Below are 19,762 nucleotides of genomic sequence, written 5' to 3' on the forward strand. Positions count from 1 at the left end.
TCTTAGCTCTGGGGAGGAAATCCTAGAAGACAGATTTACCTCCCCCAGGCTCTTACATTAGGGAAAACATTGCAATGCTTCTTACAGACGTTCATTAATATAATTAACAAACAGTTACTTATATTCTACAGAGTATTATATTTTATGTATCATATACTTAGAGCTATATATATGTTATTTAATTAATATCCTTAGGAAGGAAAGAGCCATCTAGTTTGAACTATTACAGTTGTTCTGAAATCATATCTGTCTAATTCGTGAACTTATAGCAGCTTTTAAGGAGCAAAAGTAGGGATTCAGAAGCTCTTTTTGTAACTTGGTTAAAGAGTAGCGTGAAGTTTGCTGAGTGTACCTTGTGGGGAATGTTGTGGTCCAAGGCTCTTCTCTTTTAGTTTCTTCTCCTTGACTCCTGCCTTCCTTGGGTTGGGCTAGGCTTGGCCAGGTTGGACTTACATTTCTCTTCTGCTTTCTTTCTTTTTTTTCCCATTTTGGGCATTGTTTCTATGACAAGCCTTGATCTTGCATTCTTACCCTCATGGATGTTACTTGCTGTCAACTTCCAGCAGCAGGAGCCTTCTTTTCAGTGCCTGATGCTTCACAGAATAGACTCTGCCCATGGGAAGCAAATAGCAGAGAGCTAGGAGACAGAGCTGGTTGCAGACCTTTCCTCTTCCAGCCTTTGGTTGCAATTCTTTTGCCCTTAATTTGCTACCTATGTTTCCTTGGGCCACACTGGTATCCTGCCATCCAGCTCTTTTATATGTGAGAGACATTCTGAATACTGTGGCTTTTTCTTTGCAGAGAAGTATATACAGTGTGGCAGTTACTGTAATCTCCTCCCCCTTTCAAACAGCCACTCTAGAATCTTGGACCTCTAGGATTCTCTGTCTTGTATGCTTGGGGGCAAGGCCAAGCAAAATGAAGAGGAGAATAATTAGAGAAGGAAGAGGACATTGCTGGAGAACTGGGAGCAGATAAGGTGAAAGGGCCCAGGAGAAAAGAGATTCATGTAGATTTGTTGGTTTCTGTGGGAAACAGGTAGACACACTTTGGCCGCATTTTGTATGACCAGAACAGGCAGTCATAGATATAAGTAGCTCGATAGTGCAGCGACTACCATGAATTCTGAACACTAAAGAGAACAGTCTTACATGTATTTCTCATTTTGTTTTTTGTCATATTACCTTCTTAATAGAATTCACTGGTATGTTTGTAGAATACAGATTTTTTTAAATGGTTATTTAAATGGTTTAAATGGTTATTTAATTTTTTTAATTTTTAAAAATTTTTTCAAATGGTTATTTCCTTGCCATATTTTTAAGGACTCCAACATTGTAAGGCATATTGCATGTTTTTCTCGTGACGATTTTTTCTCTTGAAGCATCATGAACGAACTTGACCTGTTGTATTTTGTGGAGAAAGTGTAAAAAGGGTCTGTGAAAAAGACACTGTGGTGAATCGAATTATGCACCCAAGCGTAAGGAGCAGATATCTGCCATCAGCCCAATTTGGCCTGGATTGCCTCTGTTTTAGTTCCCGTGGTTAGTGCTGTTCTCCCTAACTGCTCTTGTGACGGTGATAATGTGAGTAAGGGCTGATTGCTGTTGATTTATATGTGAGGTTAGGTGGTTTGAGGGAGGAAATCTAGGGACCTAGTCATTTTCCTTGGTGGTAAGCTTTCAGGGAGGGGTGCAAAGATTGATCTTTCTGGGGACTTTTCTAGTACCAGGAAGATATCCCGTAGAGGGGACCTCGAAAGACACACGTGTAATTTTTAGGCCTGTTTTTCCTGTTAGGAGATATGAGTTGTTTCACTGATGGGGATGATGCTTATCAGAGAAGAAATGGTGAAAGGTGTTGTAGTATAGAGATGTGGCTGAAGCTTTTAAGTTTTTCTCAGGGCTTTTCCCCTAAGCTTCCTACTTCAGATGGCCTACTTACATGATACTAGTATGTGATGTGAGGCTAACAACTTACTAAATACCTGCAAGCCAGATCAGTCTCTTTTGTCTATATTTCCAAGGAAAGTAAGGGACCCATAGCTACTGCAGTTTAGGGTGGGTGGTGTGAGATTGGGGGAAGTGTGGTAAGATATTTTGGTATCAGTAAAATATTTACATATTAAAATATTCCGTTCCAACATTCAGTTCTATTGAGGCAAACCCTTAGTTAGGCTTTTCCTGGTTCCTAGCCTATGTAACTTATTTTCTGTCCCTAGTTCCAGCCATTTAACTTTAGCTTGCAGGCTCAGCTTCATCCTAACCTCTAAAAGAATCTTACATGTAGGGGAAAGAAACTAAAGACCTCTCTTTCAACACTTAGGAACATCAGGCCCTACCCTGACCCGAACCTTTATTCTTAGAGTTAGGGTACTGTCTTGTCCCCTATACCCACTTCCTGCATTTTGAAACCATCAGGTTAACTGAGACATGTCTTGGCGTAACATCCCCAGTTCGTCTACCCCTGAGGCTCTCCTTAATTCTTCCCATTGTCACATTGTGATTTAATTAAATACTGGAATCCCTCAAATCCTTGCATGGTACCTGAGGCCCTATGGGATACTGGTCGATTTTGTTAGTGTCAAGTACTTAGCTGTGTGATTCTCCAAATATCCCTTGCTCCTATATTTTCCACGCGAGCATACTACATACCCATTAAGGCATTGTTTCATCTCATGTTGCACCCACTCCCATCGAGAGGCCTACTCTTTGCTACTTCCCATACTTTCTGGAAACCCTGTTCTGGCCAGGTCTGGATTGTTTTGTGTACCCACCCAAAGCCTGTGTCTTTTAGCAAGCTGGAACTATAAGGCCAACATAGATTTTCTAGTTTCTGATAGATTTATGTCACAATTTGTACATTGTCATGTCTATAGATATTTCTATCAGTTGTACTTTTTGGCCATTACAAGCCTATTGGATAATTTTCATAAATTGCAAAAGAATATTTTATGACTTAGCACCAAATCGACTGTGCCTAATTGTAATTTTGTACGTTGTGTATGTTGTGCTCACTTGTATCTTTTCTTTATTTAAATAGTACTTTACTAGTATTGTCCCATTTGTAATTATGTGGAAGTTTTCAGAATTGTCAATAAATGCTTGTGGATTGAAACTTGGTTAGACTATGACTGTCCCACATACGTTAAAGGTAGTGAACTTTTTACTCATTCATTCATTATTCATTCAATTATTCATTCAATAATTCTGAGCTTCCTGACTCAGTTTACCCACCTCAAATGGTTGTGAAGATTACTAACAGTGTATGTAAGATACTTCCAGAAATGAAAAACTAAAAAGTAAAACTAACAAAAAAACACTTGTTATTATAAATAACAATGGAATTTAGTATGCCATTATACCTTCAGACGTACTGTAGGACATGCTGTTCTTTGCTGTTCCACTTGTGGCAGGATTCACAGTTTTTCTAACAGGTACTTATCCCTATGCCTGCTACTGTGAGGAATGTTATACTTGAGCTCCACTCTTATCTCTCTCAGGCTTTTTGTGGTATTGTCTAAAATGTAAATACATACTGTCAACCAACCTCCAGCATGATACCAGGCACATAATGGAAACCCAATAAATGTTTCACTATGAGTGGAGTATAAGTTGATAGAATATTTTTGAAGGTTGATGAGGCAGATTAGATTGATTGAAAATCTTTCAATATTTTAAGTTTGCATCTCTTTCATTCCAGAAATTCTACGTCTAGAAATTTATATATAGCTCTACACATGTATAAAGAGGTTCACATTGCAGCCTATCTGTAACAGAGGTCAAAAACAAAAAGCAAACAGAATATCCCCAAACTGAAAACAAATAAAAGTCCATGAATATTGAACTGGCCATGTAAATTATGTAATGTGACGCAGCTATTAAAGAGAATAGAAGGGATGTACGCAAAAATTGACTGGGAACATCAGTATCCAAAACAGATTGTAGACTGTGTATACTATACTGCTCTTCTATAAAACACAGGATATCCATTACGTAGAAATACGTACAAGATAGAACAAGTGTGAATGTAAGCATTTGGGAAATATCTGAAAGAACCACAGAAGAAACTGGGAGAGTGGGATAACTTTCCATGTCCCATACGAGTGGAATTCTGAAGGGTACACACGCGAACTAATGAACGTCTGCTACCAGCCTCCGGCTAAGGAGGGAATTGCAGCCGTCAGAGGCCTCTTCCCTACTGAAGCGTCTCCGTCCGCCGGCGTGGTGACGTCATCTGGACGGGCCGTGGCGCATGCGCAGTAGAAAGAGGTGCGCGAGCAGCTTGGGCTTGTGCCTGGGCGATTGTGGCTCGGGGCTGTGTGCTGGCACCAGGGCCGCCGGGTTGGCGACTTTGGCACGCTTGGCGTTGGGTGGTTGGCATGTTGGGGGTGACATGAGCCAGTGGCATCATGCCCGTGTGTGCTGGGGTCAGCGTCGCTGCTTTTCCGGACGTTGGTCGGCCAGGAGGAAGGGCGGAAAGCACATCCCGGAAAGGTAATATGCCTCGGCCCCTGGGCGTTGCCGGTGGAGCTCAGAGCCCCTGGGCCTGGGCTTCGTGTCTTGTGCTGTCTGCTGTCACTGTTGCCCCCGGCCGCTGCCCCGTCCGCGCTGTGCTATAGGGGGTATTGGTCGTCTCGCGGCTGAGTTCACAGTGGTTGAAAGGGACAGTGTGAGATGTGCTGATTTGCCCCCACCGTTTTAAAAGGGAGGCTCTGACCATTTCTCCTCGGGTAAAATGCAGAGGGACTGCTTTTTAAGATGGGACTGTGAGTGTTGTGGACACTCCTTAATTACCAAAGTGGAGTCCCCTTCTATTCCTCAAGCTGTGTTGTTTTGGCAGAGAAAATGTGAGTAAGTGGAACTGCAACTAAGTTGAGTGAAACAACGCACGGGTACTGCCGGATTTTCCATCGAAACAGTTGCTTTGTGTTGTGTCTGGGAATTATAAAGGTCGCACTGTTGCTTGCTAACCGGTGTCATTTGAGAGATCTACCTCTGTACGTTCAAATGATTGATTTGGGACTTTGCTCATGTGTGCAGTAAACCCTTTAATTTTCTAAGACCTTCCTTTCCTCCATCTCATAGCCCATTAAGCCCGCTTCAGTTTATGTCCTGAATTTCTTTTGAATCTGTCAACTCTTCTTCAACATCCTAATACTGAACTTGCCTGTCTGTTGCAGTTAGGTCCTAACTCGTGTCCATATTTCTTGTTTCCTTCCAATCCATTCTTCACACAAGAAACCTTAAAAGCAAGTTGGAACACTGCTTATAGACAGCGCTCAAAACCATTGTTTTGAGAATAGAAAACACACCGTTGGCCTTTGAGACTCTTCTTGGTCTAGAATCCTCTCTGCTTCTCTAGCCCCATCTTGTGCCACTATTGCCCCCACTTTCTTTGCTTCAGATACACTGAATTAACCTTAGTTCTCACTCATCTTACAGCAATCAGTTCAGATATTATTGTTCACTGTGATTCCTAGCATTAAGAATTTTATTATCAGGTTTTGTACGAGGACTAAAACACAACTGTGAAGTGGAAGAATTGAGTTCAAACACTTTCAGTCAACATGCATGTATTAATGATACCATTGTAGTCAACACCGGGCTAGGTTGTATCAGGGATACAGAAGGTCTGGCCATCTCTGGGTTTAGATATCCCTTATTTCTGGAGACCTTTGCATTGTTTTGTTGCCTTTTAACTGTTTTCAAGATGGGAAAACAGGAACAAGGGAAGTACAGCTTATTACAAGGTGGGGTTGAATATGTGGAGCAGCAAAATGCAAAGCAGAAAGAAGAGGGACCTACTATAGAGGGATATGCTTTCCATTTTCAGGGCACACTCATCCTATGCAGGGAAACAGCCTAACATAAAATTTGCCTAACAAAAATATATTAATAGTTGGAAGGACTATCTCCCAGATGGACAGCGGACGCCTGGGACTCATTTCATTGCTTTCAAAGTTCCTTTAAAAAAGGTAAGCAAAAGTTATTACCGTATTCTTCCAGAAATCTGAATTCACCATATAGAGCCCTGGCTCTCAACACCGTCATACTCCATTTTGCCTTTTTATAGCAAATACTTTTTAATACCTCCTTTACTATCCAGAAATGGAATTTATAGATAAATACAACCTAGTATTGTACTTAATTAAAAAAAATCCCAACGGAATGCCCTAACTATAAATAAAGAATAAAGTAATGATTAAGACAGCAATATGTATCTCAGTATGTAAATGTTTGGGTATGACTATACTAGGAATAAAGAAATAGTTAGTTACTTGTACCATGAATGCAATAAAGTATGGACTTTGATTGATAATGATGTGTCAGTGTTGGTTCATGAATTCTCACCAATGAAGCACACTGGTATGGCATGTTGATAATGGGGAAGGCTGTGTGGGTGAAGGAGAGAGGGTATAAGTGGGAACTGTGTACTTTTTGCTCAGTTTTGCTGTGAATGTCAAACTGCTCTAAAACTAGTCTACTAATTTAAAAAGAAAAGTGTGTTGCTGGCACTTGAATAACCAAACAGATCAATGGAACAGAGTACATAAATAAGCCAAATACATAAAAGAATATTTAGCAGTGCAAGCCATCCTTCATATATGTAGATATTGAAGAAGTATTTATTTATGTGTCTACTTACAGGCACTGTGCTTGGAGCTGGCAATCCAGTGGTAGGCAAAATTGATGTGGTCCCTGCCTTCTGGGAATTTACAGCCCAGTTAGGACACCAACATGAAATAAACACACATAGAAATAAATATATAGAAGCGAACTTATTTTCTTCCGTCTAATCTCTCTGGAAGAAAGGATTGTAATATCGCTTGTAAATTCCAGAGGAGGAAACATTACTTTGAGTCTCATATGTTAGCATCACAGGGTTTGAATAAATGGATAATATAGTAAAGGATTTTAGACACATGTTCCTTCTTATTGTATTCTTTCTGACAGAGTTTTGAAAAGAATCTTGCTCCAGAAGAATGTTTTTCCCCCTTGCATCTTTTTTAAGAAAATCCAAGAACAGAATGAAGAACTCGGGCTGATAATTGACCTAACGTACACGCGCCGCTCTTCTAAGCCCGAGGTAAATGGAACCCGTAGTTGAAAACGACCTTCTTTCTGATACGGTCATAATTCATAGAAATTCAGTAGTTATCATCTTATGCTAAGGTGAATCCTGGCCTTCTTTTCATGGGTTCAGAAAGGGAAGCTAGTGGTTTCCTTAAATACACATTTGTAATTGCTGTTTCAAAATGAGATGAAAGATATGAATTGAACTATAGTATTTGGCAGTAGGCTGTAGATATGCTGAAGAAATTCTATAAGCTTCCATGTTCTATGTTTTGAAAACGAAGTAAACTTTTAGCAAGAATGTTAGTAGCCTAAAAGGAAAGAAAGGTATGTCCATTATGTCTTTAGCACTTATTTGAAGCAGTTGCCTGAGCATGTTTAAGCATCAGGGTAAAAGACAATTGTTCTCTAAGTTTTATGCTTTCTTTTCCTAATACCTTCTGAGAGAGTACAGAAACCCATATATTCTCTTGGCCCATGTAGGACATACCAGTGCAAAAGAATTATCCTTCTTCTGACCTGTTCCATGGCCTTGGGAGACAGTAACACCTAAAGTTTGTTAATATTTGTATAGCCATTTAGAAAGTTCTTTCATATCCATTGACTTAGTTAATCCTTACAACAGTCCTTTGCTGTTGAAGTGGAAGTAGTACTGAGATCTCCTTCTGAGTGCTTACTCTGCACTAAGCTCAGAGGATAGACAACTACAGTTACTAATTTTACAGACGATGAAACTGAGTCTCGGACAAGGAAGAACTGAAATTTCAACTCAGTTATTCCTCTATTTTTTTACTGTGGTAAAATATACATAAATCACATTTATTTTAACCATTTATAAATATGCTGTTCAGTGGCATTAAATACAGTCACAGTGTTGTGTAACTATCACCACTGTCTATAACCCAAACTTGTTCATCATCCTCAACAAAAACTCTGTAACCGTCCAACAGTTACAACCCCGTTTTCCCTCCCACCAGCCCTTAGTAACCTCTATTCTATTTCCTGTGTCTATGAATTTGCCTCTTCTAGGTACCTCGTGTAAGTGGAATCTACAATATTGATCCTTCTATGTCTGGCTTATTTCACTAAGCCTAGTGTTTTCAAGGTTCATCCATGTTATAGCATGTAACACAGTGCCATTCCTTTTTTGCCTTAATAAATCCCACTGTGTGTATATACCGTATTTTGTTATTCATCGGTTGATTGACACTTGGGTTGTTTCCACCTTGTAGCTATTGTGGATCATGCTGCTGTGATCATTGGTGTTCAAATATTTGTTCCAATCCCTGCTTTCAGTCCTTTCAGCTGTGCTGTGTAGGTAGTAGCAGAGTTGTTGGATCGTATGGTACCTCTCCATTTAACATTTGAGAAACTGCCAAAGGGTTGTCTACAGTGTCGTCTTGTTTTTAAACAATTATCAGAAATTTTAAACATATACAAAAGTATACAAAATACTGTAACTTTTCCCTGTATACCCATGAACTCATCCAGCTTTAATATTTACCAACTGATGGCTGTCATGTTTTATCTATACCCCCACCTGTTTCACCCCATTCCATGTTATCTTGAAGCAGCTCCGAGACAACATGTAATTATACCTATACATTAAAAAAATTATTTATTTATTTATTTACTTATTTATTTATCTTTGGGCTGTGTTGGGTCTTGGTTTCTGTGCGAGGGCTTTCTGTAGTTGTGGCAAGCGGGGACCCCTCTTCATCACGGTGCGTGGGCCTCTCACTATCGCGGCCTATCTTGCTGTGGAGCACAGGCTCCGGATGCGCAGGCTCAGTAGTTGTAGCTCACGGACCTAGTTGCTCCGCGGCATGTGGGATCTTCCCAGACCAGGGGTCGAACCCGTGTCCTCTGCATTGGCAGGCAGATTCTCAACCACTGTGCCACCAGGGAAGCCCCACCTATACATATTTGGTATGTATATTTAAAATATAGGACTTTTATTCCTTAATATCATTTTTTAATAGTAAATACCCAGTGAGTGCTCAAATTTGCAGTTGTCTCCTAAATGTCATAAAAAAATTGTTTTTAAGAATTTTGAATTAGATCCAAATAAGGTGCACACTTTGCCGTTGATTGTTAGGTCTCTGAAGTCTTATTTAATCTATAGGTTCTCCCTCCATGTCTTTCTCACTTTTTTTTCCTCCTTGAATTTTATTTTTAAAGAAAGCAGGTAATTTGTCCCATGTAGATTTTGATGGTTACATTCCATGTGTTGCTAACATATTCTTCAATCCTTTTATTTCCTGTAAATTGGTAGTTGATCAGAATGAAGCTTGCATGTTTTGTTTTGGCAAGACAGTTTCATAGGTGATGATGTGTTCTTCCATGGAGACTTATAGTTTTCTATTTCTGTGATATTAGCAGTCACTGATGATTCATACCTACATCCATTAATTCAGTTGAGGCTTCCAAAAATGGTGGGGGCTTCCCTGGTGGGACAGTGGCTGAGAGTCCTCTTGCCAATGCAAGGGACACAGGTTTGTGCCCCAGTCCGGGAAGATCCCACATGCCACAGAGTGCCTGGGCCCGTGAGCCTTGGCTGCTGAGCCTGCGTGTCCGGAGCCTGTGCTCCGCAATGGGAGAGGCCAGAACAGTGAGAGGCCCACGTATCTGAAAAATAAATAAATAAATAAATAAAATGGTGAATTCTGTTTTTCTTTTTTTCACTTATTAGCTGGGTATATTTCTATAAGGAGAAGATTCCCCTCATCAACTATTTGTTTGCCCAGTTGTAGAGGCATGATTCTCTTCTTTGATTTAACAGTTTTCAAAATAATGAGTTGATGGACAAATATCCTCCAGTGGTGACCAATTTTTTAAATTTATTTATTCATGTCACTGTGGACTCCGCTACAGTTACTATTCTAACTGAGGCCCTATGTTTGACCAGTTGGAGCTTTCAGTGACTCCTGAGTCCTTTTGACATGACATCAGTTATTTCTAGACTTTTTCAGTAGTCAGAGCTAGGCAATATGTATGTTTGTTGCTAATATTTCTAAAATATGTCATAGGTTCATACTGCTACTTTCCATTTAAATTCAGAACTAGAGAATATTCACTTATCCTTTTCTGTCTTCTATTGATAGTCTACTTTCTCCCACCCCAAGAATACCAGTTCTCAACAGTGCCTGAAATTTGCTCTATTTCCTAATTCGAATCCAAGTTCTTCTGATTCTATTCTACTATTCTACTTAGATCACAGCCTCTGTATGGCCCCTGAAATGTAAGATAGAACATAAATGTAGGTAGAACTGTGTATATCATTTTGAGTTACATGTGCATTCATTCACATAGATTTGCTTTTCGTTTTTCATGCCTAGTAACTGTCCATTCTGCAGTTTTAATGAAAATCAAGTGATACTGGTTAAAGCAGCTTTGGAGAAAATGGCTCTTATCAGAATGACTGACATACTAAGTTTAATGTCCTCTGTTGGTTTATATTCCGCCTTTTCTAATTAATTTTTTATTCTTTCCCTACAAAGGAAATAATACATATTTTCATGGTTTTGCCTTATAGGACTTAGCAGAAACTATTCCTTAGTTAAACATTTGTACAATTGGGCATCCGGTGCCAGATGATGACACTATTATTAAATTTCAATGTGCTGTTAGTGGATTTCTGAAAGAAAATAAAGATAATGGCGAGTTCTTTTTGTTTTGTTTTTTTTCCCTTTACCTGAAGTTTGGTATGCATTTTGAGTGGGGTTGGGATTTTTAACATTTTTAATAGTTGTGACATTAGGCCTGTTGTGTTTGGTAACATGAAGGTGGAAATGTCAGATGGTGCTAATACAGTATGGTGTTTTTCCTGTTTATAGTCACAAACAATTTAGTTGAGTTTGGAAAGTGATTTTTGTGAGAAATATGAACTGAACTAGCTTACTTATCTCTTTTTTAAACATTTGAATGGAAAAGACATAAAAAAATAAAAATGTTCTTTTGTCCTATTTATTGGTTGAGAGGTGGAAGAAAAGGTTAAGACTCTCAGGTTCTTAGCGTATATAAAAGAGAAAACATAAAGCAAAAGTTCGGAGTGGGACAGATCCCTAGAAGCCAAACAAAGCAGAGTGGACCAGAAGAGTGGCTTCCTCATCATATGTGTTTAAGATATTTTTGCTGCTTTTATACTTTGGGTGCAAGTGAGGAAGAACACTACGACCTCTTATTCTTATCTTGACAGACAGGAAGAACTTAAAAGGCTGGTGTTTTCTTGTTTCTGCTTTAAGATGTACTCTCTTGATACTAGGTCCTAATAGCGTCCTTGCCTTTTTCTACCATCTAACTGTCAGAAGGAACATGGTATTTGCCGTGTTTTAAGACTGAGGTATCTTTTGTCTTTGGATCACCACTGACCCACATGAGAAAGTGTTCGTTTTTTCCTTTCTAAATTTAGCCTGAGGAGTGTTCACTTTATTAAATAAACCTAACAGACAGTACATATTCCATATATATAAATAATGATAAAGACATATACATAAAACAGGGAGTAGCGAGAAGGAATAGAGATGGAGGTGGGAAGATAGTGGATAGGAGGTGAGAAAGAGAGGGAGAGACTGGAATTTCAAGATAAATTTTCATTCTATAAGCTGGTTGCTTAATGCAGGTCCTAGCTCTTAAATATCTTAAGCCGTATTCACAGATCTTCCCTGTACTTTAGCTTTTAAACTTGAGAGACTTGGCCTTGCCTGTGATATCCAGGGTGTCTAGAAAGGAGGCAAATTTTCTGATTTGTGTAAACTGTAGTCACAGAAATGTGACCTCTTAAGATGTTAGGGTGCAGCTTCCAGCCTCCTCACTTCCTCCAGGCTCCTTTGTGTGTGTTCTGTGTGATCCGCGTGGGCTAGAAGATCCTTACAAGTGCATGAGAGCACGTTTGTCAACCTTGATTGTTCACATGTTATACCAAGTGTAGTCCATTGCATATGCTGACTCCTCTGTGGGTCTTCTGCATGCAGTGGGCTAACTTCACCATGCTCTCTGCCATTGCAGTCTCAGGACCTTAGTTATGATCCATTGGTGGCTTCCTCTGCTATAAGCCCCTCCCACAGATGGCAGGCTCACTGATAATGAGGAGGAGACGATACTATCCACTCCCTAGAATTCGAAGAGACTCCGAAAATAAATTGTTTTAGTAAACACTGAGAGCCTTATAGGTTTGTTGTTCGGGCACGGGGATACAGAGGTGACTAGAAGTCTTTGTTCAGTAGCAACTTAGAGTTATGTAGGAAGATAAACATGTAGTGACTCTAAGTGGGTTAATTATCATAAAAGAATCAAGTGCAGCAGGAATATAGAGGAGAAACTGAGGAAGGCTTGACTGAGGAGACAGCATTTGAGCTGAACTTGTGGAAGAGGATTTTGCTGGAATGAGGAAAGGACAGCTCAGCTATTGAGAACAGGTACCAAAGGCACTGGGATTGAACATGTGCTCTGGAGGGGCAGCCTCTTGTGTGACTAGAGGGTAGTGTGAAAGGACAAGGAATTCATACATTCCTTTACACCAAATATTTATAAAACACCTTCTAAGTTGAAGGCACTGTTCGAGGCAGTAGGAACAGAACCAAGTTCTTGCCCTTCTGTACTTTACATTCTAGTGCGGGAGAGAGATGAGTAAATAAGTAAATATGTGGAATGTCAAGTGGTGGTAAATGCTTTGGAGAATAGAAAAACAAGATGAAGAGGTGAGGGAATGTGGTAGGTGATCAGGGAAGTCTCCTCTATTATGATGTCGATTGAGCAGAGCTTTGAAGTGAGAAAAGAGCCATTGGATATCAGGGAGAGTGGAGATGGTTTGGGAGGGTATATTCTGAAGCAGAAGGAATAGTAGGTGCAAAGTCCCTGAGGCACGACGGTGCTTGGCATGTTTGAGGAATAGTACGGAGGCCAGTGTGGCTGGATAGGGGAGAGTGAGTGAGGGCAGAGCAGTAGAGAATGGGATCAGGGAGGCTGGCAGGGGAAAGGAAGGAGGTGGATGATGTAGGTCCTTGTAATTTAGTTTGAACTTATCATTCAGTTGGAGAGACAGACTGGTATTTGTTTATAAAGAGTTCTCAATGTTGTGCTAAAAACTTGGGCTTTATTCTGTGCTAAGTTAAGATATTTAAGGAACAGAGCAATCCAGCCAAGTTTCTATTTTAGAAAGGTAACATCTTCCATGTGGAAGATCAGTTGAAATAGAAGTGATTGTTAGAATTGTAGGGCGGTAGTAATCCAGGCAGGAGATGACGAATGCCATACACCACGTAGTCACAGACATACCTTTTGCAGAGATCAGCTACATGTTGTTGTTTTTTATTTACTTCCTCATATAATCTTATTAAGTGCTGGTCCACGAAATACTGTGGCATAGTTGGAAAAATGTGAGACTCGATTTTAGTCTCTTTTCTGTTTGCCTGCTGTGCAGCTTAGGCTTACGTCTGAAGCCTTACTTTTTCATTGTGAAATAAGCACGGTGCTACTCACCTGAGACCTGCTCAGGCACGTAGACCCATGGCATGTGAGGAGCAGTGAATGAGAGAAGGAATGGAGGTGCTTTGGGACCCCAAGAGCCCTTCAGAAACTGTTTGTCCTTTTTAATATTGAGCATGAAAAGTGAAGGCATTCCATTTCTTTCACTCAAAAACAAATTCTATTCTTCTGATAGCCTGTTTTTTTTTCCACTCCCTTTTACTATAGTCAAATCAGTTCCTGATGGACATTCTCCATTCCATACAATTGCATCTGATTGGAGGCTAGGCAAAAATTCCAAGACACAATGAATTTTGACTTTATAGTACTTAATTCTTTATAGTATGTTCCTGCAAAAACACTCTTTTCTTCAGAGTTTTTCCTTTTCAGGATAGTGGTCGTTGTGGTAACTAATAAAGGCTACTCTTCAGAAAATTGTATAACTTGTTTTTAGTGTTTCTACTTTGCTTACTTAATTCCATATTCCCTTTTTGTATACAGACTTATTGGTGTCCACTGTACCCCTGATTTAAACAGGACTGGCTACGTCATCTGCAGGTGAGTGGCCAACCCCAAGAGGCAGACCATGTTTAAATTGTTCTGTTTACAGTAGTAATGTAAGTTAATGTAAGCTGAATGCAAAAAATGCAGTCAGAGAAATGTATGAAGTGGAAGGCAATTTTGCCCCCTACTCAGAGGTTATGACCAGTAATAATTTAGCACATATATTTTGAGACATAAATAATCCAGATATAAGCATATACAATGGTCCCTTGGTATCTGCAGAGGATTGTTTTTAGAACTCCCCATGGATACCAAAATCCTCGGATGCTCAAGTCCCGTAATGTAAAATGGTGTAGTATTGTCGGCCTTCCATATCTGTAGGATATGAAACCGTTGGATATACAGAACTGACTGTACATGTGATTTAATGGTATAGTATTTAGACATTCTGGTTTATAATTTAATATATGGTGGACATCTTCCTATGAAAATATTTGGAGACCTCAATCTTATGTATGTATGTATTTATTTATTTAATTTTTTTTTCCTCCAAATTTGCTTTAGGTAGTTGGATATAAATTAATGAAGAAAAACTTAAGCAAGATACATGTAAGAATTTAATAGAACCTGATACTCTGATTCTTTCAGTTTTTCTCAAACTCATCATGGGGCTTGTAAGAAAATTAACCAACATGGACACTACTACAGTTGAATGTCAGATCCTTAAGTGCTCATGACATACCAAATTCTTCAATAATGCACTTATGAAGAACCCTTCAAGAGACTTGTGTTTTGTATGTAGAAAAGTGTTGATTTCTTTGAGGAGTGAAGCATTCAGCTTTAGTGGATAAATCCTTGTTAGGCTGAGGCAATCATTATCATACCCCTCTTTGCCATAAATTGTCTTATGAATGGTCATATCAGTCTGTTTTGGCAAATGAGTAATGAGGGGAAGGCTGTTATTGTGCTTATGAGAATGATATTTTTCTCTGAAAAAAGATAAATATGCATTAGGAAAATGACCATTTGGACTCTTTTTTTGCTTCCTCCTTGTTTTGTTAGAATATGATCCTTGGTTTTACAGCAGCCATCTTGTGACCCTGAGATGATCGTATGCCAATAAGGACAAATGGTAGATTAGAAAGAACCAGCAAAGACAGAAAAGAGCACCATCAATAGTAACAACAATCACAGCAAAAGAATAATGGGACCTTAACTTGTGGAGTTCCTATAAAGTAAAAAATAAATGCTCTATGTTTATTCTTAAAAACAAGAACTATGCAAGCAAGCTTAAAACTACTTTTTTTGTGTGCCAGTGTTATAAAATGTAGCTATTAAGTAAAACCTTGACCGAGATGCCAGCAACTTCAGGAAAGAATTTGGATGGGGGAAGCAGAATGTTATCTCACTTAGGAAAAACAACCACTGTCTTTATGCTAATCCTTGACACAGAATTAAAACCTATATAGGTGCTGTAACACTTTACATAAATCCTATATACTGGAGCAATAACAAGATCTAAATACAATTATATTTTTAAACCTTGGGTGAAGGCTTTCCATAAAAATAGCATCCTACTTTTCCCCCTAAATTTCTAAACTATCACGTACTTTTCCCCAACATCTGCAGCCGTTCAGGAATTTTTAGGAAACTTTCATGCATGATCTTAATTCCTAATCCCCGGCTCTTTGGGCTCAAAGACAAAAGATCAAAACCACCAAAAATGATGGTTCTCTTGAAGTCAGGTGAGAGACACTGACTCAGTTAGACTCGTAGGACAAAAGCAGTGCTGCATCAACTGTCTCCATGCAGGAGGGGCACGTAAGGGATCTCATCAGCCAGTCATCTGTACAGCCCAGGTGATCTGCATACACAGCAGAAATCAAACTGGGTTCTCGTAAGCAAAGTCCATCATACAGATCACACACTCCCGCATCTTGTTTTTAATATTGGTTTTATTTTATTGATTGATTTTTTCTTGTTTGTTTGTGCCGGGTCTTAGTTGCAGCCACTGGGCTCCTTAGTTGTGGCATGCAAACTCATAGTTGCGTCATGCGTGTGGGATCTAGTTCCATGAACAGGGAATGAAGCCAGGCCCCCTGCATTGGGAGTGTGGAGTCTTTAGCCAGTGCACCACCAGGGAAGTCCTCCGGATCCTTTCTTCTGATCCATTTCTTCCAGGGTCATAAACACCTTTAGGCTGATGCAGTGTGAGGCCTATTCTTTGAGCTATCCTATTTGGTTCCTCTCAGCTGAGTTGCTAGGCGAGCCTGGCTAGGTGTTGAATGATAGACCAAAACTGGAACTTGATCCAGATATGGCAGCAGCAGCTCCTGACCCAGCTCTGTCCCCTTGCCAAAGCTAGCCCAGTCGGACTGAGACTTGTGAGGCAGCGAGATGTCATCTGAAGTGGGGGACTTATGGCACTTCCTCATCTTCCAGGGCTTGAGTGTGTGTTCCGTGTGCTGTTTTGACAGTCTTCCAACCTCATTCTTTTTTTTTAAATTAACTAATTAATTAATTATTTAAAATTTATATTTGCATTTTAAACATTTATTTATTTTTTATGCAGCAGGTTCTTACCAGTTATCTATTTTTTACATATTAGTGTATATATGTCAATCCCAATCTTCCAATTCATCTCACCACCACCGAACCCCGCCCTGCCCCACTTTCCCCCTTTGGTGTCCATACGTTTGTTCTCTACATCTGTGTCTGTATTTCTGCCTTGCAAACCGGTTCTTCTGTACCATTTTTCTAGATTCCACATATATGCATTAATATACAATATTTGTTTTTCTCTTTCTGACTTACTTCACTCTGTATGACAGTCTCTAGGTCCGTCCACGTCTCTACAAATGACCCAATTTCGTTCTTTTTTATCTCTGAGTAATATTCCATTGTATATACGTACCACTTCTTCTTTATCCTATTATCTGTCGATGGGCATTTAGGTTGCTTCCATGGCCTACCTATTGTGAATAGTGCTGCCTTGAACATTGGGGTACATATGTCTTTTTGAATTATGGTTTTCTCTGGGTATATGCCCAGTAGTCGGATTGCTGGATCATGTGGTAATTCTATTTTTAGTTTTAAAGGAACCTCCATACTGTTCTCCGTAGTGGCTGTATCAGTTTACATTCCTACCAGCAGTGCAAGAGGGTTCCCTTTCCTCACACCCTCTCCAGCATTTGTTCTTTGTAGATTTTCTGATGATGCCCATTCTAACCGGTGTGAGGTGATACCTCATTGTAGTTTTGATTTGCATTTCCTTAATAATTAGTGCTGTTGAGCAACTTTTCATGTGCCTCTTGGCCATCTTGGAGGCCGTCTCTATGTCTTCTTTGGAGAAATGTCTATTTAGGTCTTCTGCCCATTTTTTGATTGGGTTGTTTGATTTTTTAATAGTGAGCTGCATGTCCTATTTATATATTTTGGAGATTAATCCTTTGTTGATTCGCTTGCAAATATCTTCTCCCATTCTGAGGATTGTCTTTTCATCTTCTTTACACTTTCCTTTGTTGTGTAAAAGCTTTTAAGTTTCATTAGGTCCCATTTGTTTACTTATTTATTTTTAATGCTGCATTGTTCCTTTGCTCACTGTTGAACATATAAAAGTCAGAAGTTTTTGATATTATAAAACATGAAAGTAATGAACATTCCTGTGTGAGCACTATTCAATATATATGCTTTGTCTCAGTTTACTTCATTCAGAATGGAACTTCTGCATGATAGAGTTTATGTCCTTATGCTTTTGGTGGATGTTGCTACACTGTACCCGTTTATGGTTGTTCATGCAGGAAATACTTATTGAGCATGTGTTATGTTTAAGCACTGTGCTGGGTGCTAGCAAAAAGACTTGTGAAATTTTGTGAGTGAAGAGACTTGACCTGCGCTTTGTGAATTCTAACAGTCCAGAGAGGGAATAGATATTCAAGAATCATACTCTGCATGTAAAATACAACTCTGACAAGTGCCAAGGAGAAGAACATGGTACCATGAGATCATATTTTAGGGAGGACTTGATCTCATCATGGAGATTAGAGAAGGTTTATTTACAGATGTTTCAGCTGATATCTGAAGGATGAGTAGGAATTAACCAGATAGGGACGTTGTGGAGAGATTTCTGAGCATAAGGAATAGCAAAAGACCCTATAAGAGGAAAGCATATGCTGTGTTGGAGGAACTGGCCTGGAAGGTGGGGCTGTTGGGGGAGCATGTGATTATAATGGAGCTACAAGTGTGCGGTAGGAGCTCAATTGTTCAGGCTTATGTTTAAGGTTTCAGACTTTAAGAGTAATAGAAAACAACTGAACTTTTTTTGTTGAAGGTGAGTGTGTGGAACATACCCAACTGCCCTTTCAACCTATCATTTTGCTACCGAGAGGAGAATGCACTGCAGGGAGAAAGAGTGGAAGAGAGGAAACAAGTTAGGAGACTGTTGTAGAAATTGGGGTAATGGTGGCGTGGACCAGGGTGTGGTGGTCATTTTGGTGGAAAGCTGTGCACAGATTCTAGAGGTATGTAGGCAGCTTCATTGTTAGCACTGGTGGTGGGTTGAGGATGAGGCCGAGGGAGAAATAGCCATCAGTGATGGTGAGTCCTAAGTTTCTGGCTCCGATGGTTGGTTAGATAGGGTTTTGTAGATATCATGTTCATATTTATCCTGATTTTCCTTTTGTTATTTGTTGGTTCTTGATGAGTACTCTGTCATATTAAGTCTCCTGTTTTTAGCATACAGAGCATTTTCACCCAAACTGACTGTTGCATGTTATCAGAGAACTTTTTAACATCTGCCAGTTTGGTCCTGTATTTTATTCTCTTTCATTTATTAATTAAATTGTTGTCTTATTGTAAATAATTATATTAATAGCTCTTCTAAAGTTGCGTTATCCTTGCGTCCTTGGAGTAACGCCTTTTTGTAGTCATGGTGTATATCATTCTTTAATAATTATTGATTAGATGTGCTGATATTTTCTTAGGATTTTTATATATATATTTGTAAAGCAAAATAGGACCTTTTTTGCAAAAACTTGATTTTCTTTTCTTTTTATTTACAAATGACTCGAATTTTGTTGTTTTGTAGATATTTGATTGATAGAGAAGGCATGAGGCCAGATGCTGCAATTGGATGTAAGTATAAGGCATTTCACTGCTTTTCCGTTTTTATAAAATTTGAAGTTAGAAGTGTACGGGAATTTCTCAAATTTTGGAAAAAGAGAAAAGTTTGTAATTCATTTCTTCTGACATAAGATAACCTTTTACTAAAAGTTTATAAAGGGATGTATCTGGAAATAGATATAACAGCCTTAATAATTAGTCAGTGGATTTCAGCATTTTTTTCTTTTTTAAATTTATTTAATTAATTAATTTATTTTTGATATTATATCCAGTGCACAACCAAGGAAGCCCCTTTTTCTTTCTTCCTTCCTTCCTTCCTTCTTTCCTTTTTTCCTTTCTTTAAAGCTCCAAGTCATTTAAAATACATGACTTCTTAGTAAAAAAAAAATCTGCAGTTCATATAACCAAGGGGTTTATAACTTCTTCTCTAAAAGTTACATTCCTGGGACTTCACTGGTGCTCCAGTGGTTAAGACTCTGCCATTCCAATGCAGCAGGTGTGGGTTCAATCCCTAGTTGGGGAGCTGCAATCCCACATGCTGCACAGCCAAAGAAAATTTTTTAAAATGTTATATTCCTGTATTACTGAATTTAGTTGTT

General features: G+C 39.2%; 2 pseudogenes across 2 annotated transcripts; one reads left to right on the plus strand and one right to left on the minus strand.

The window, feature by feature from the left end:
* The first annotated feature begins 4,324 nt into the window (after window positions 1-4,324).
* On the plus strand, window positions 4,325-19,557 carry LOC309795906 (RNA/RNP complex-1-interacting phosphatase-like; annotated as a pseudogene). Its single transcript has 6 exons — window positions 4,325-4,493; window positions 5,899-5,974; window positions 6,954-7,086; window positions 10,609-10,736; window positions 14,040-14,096; window positions 19,129-19,557. The product of its transcript is annotated as an RNA/RNP complex-1-interacting phosphatase-like (transcript).
* Window positions 15,803-16,477, minus strand: LOC309795802 (RING finger protein 11-like; annotated as a pseudogene). The gene is made up of 2 exons: window positions 16,189-16,477; window positions 15,803-15,969 (listed from the first exon to the last, which is right to left on the minus strand). The product of its transcript is annotated as an RING finger protein 11-like (transcript).
* Window positions 19,558-19,762: the final 205 nt, after the last annotated feature.

This window comes from Mesoplodon mirus (genome assembly GCF_964341445.2).
Source record: "Mesoplodon mirus genome assembly, chromosome: 20".
Classification (NCBI taxonomy): Eukaryota; Metazoa; Chordata; class Mammalia; order Artiodactyla; family Ziphiidae; genus Mesoplodon; species Mesoplodon mirus.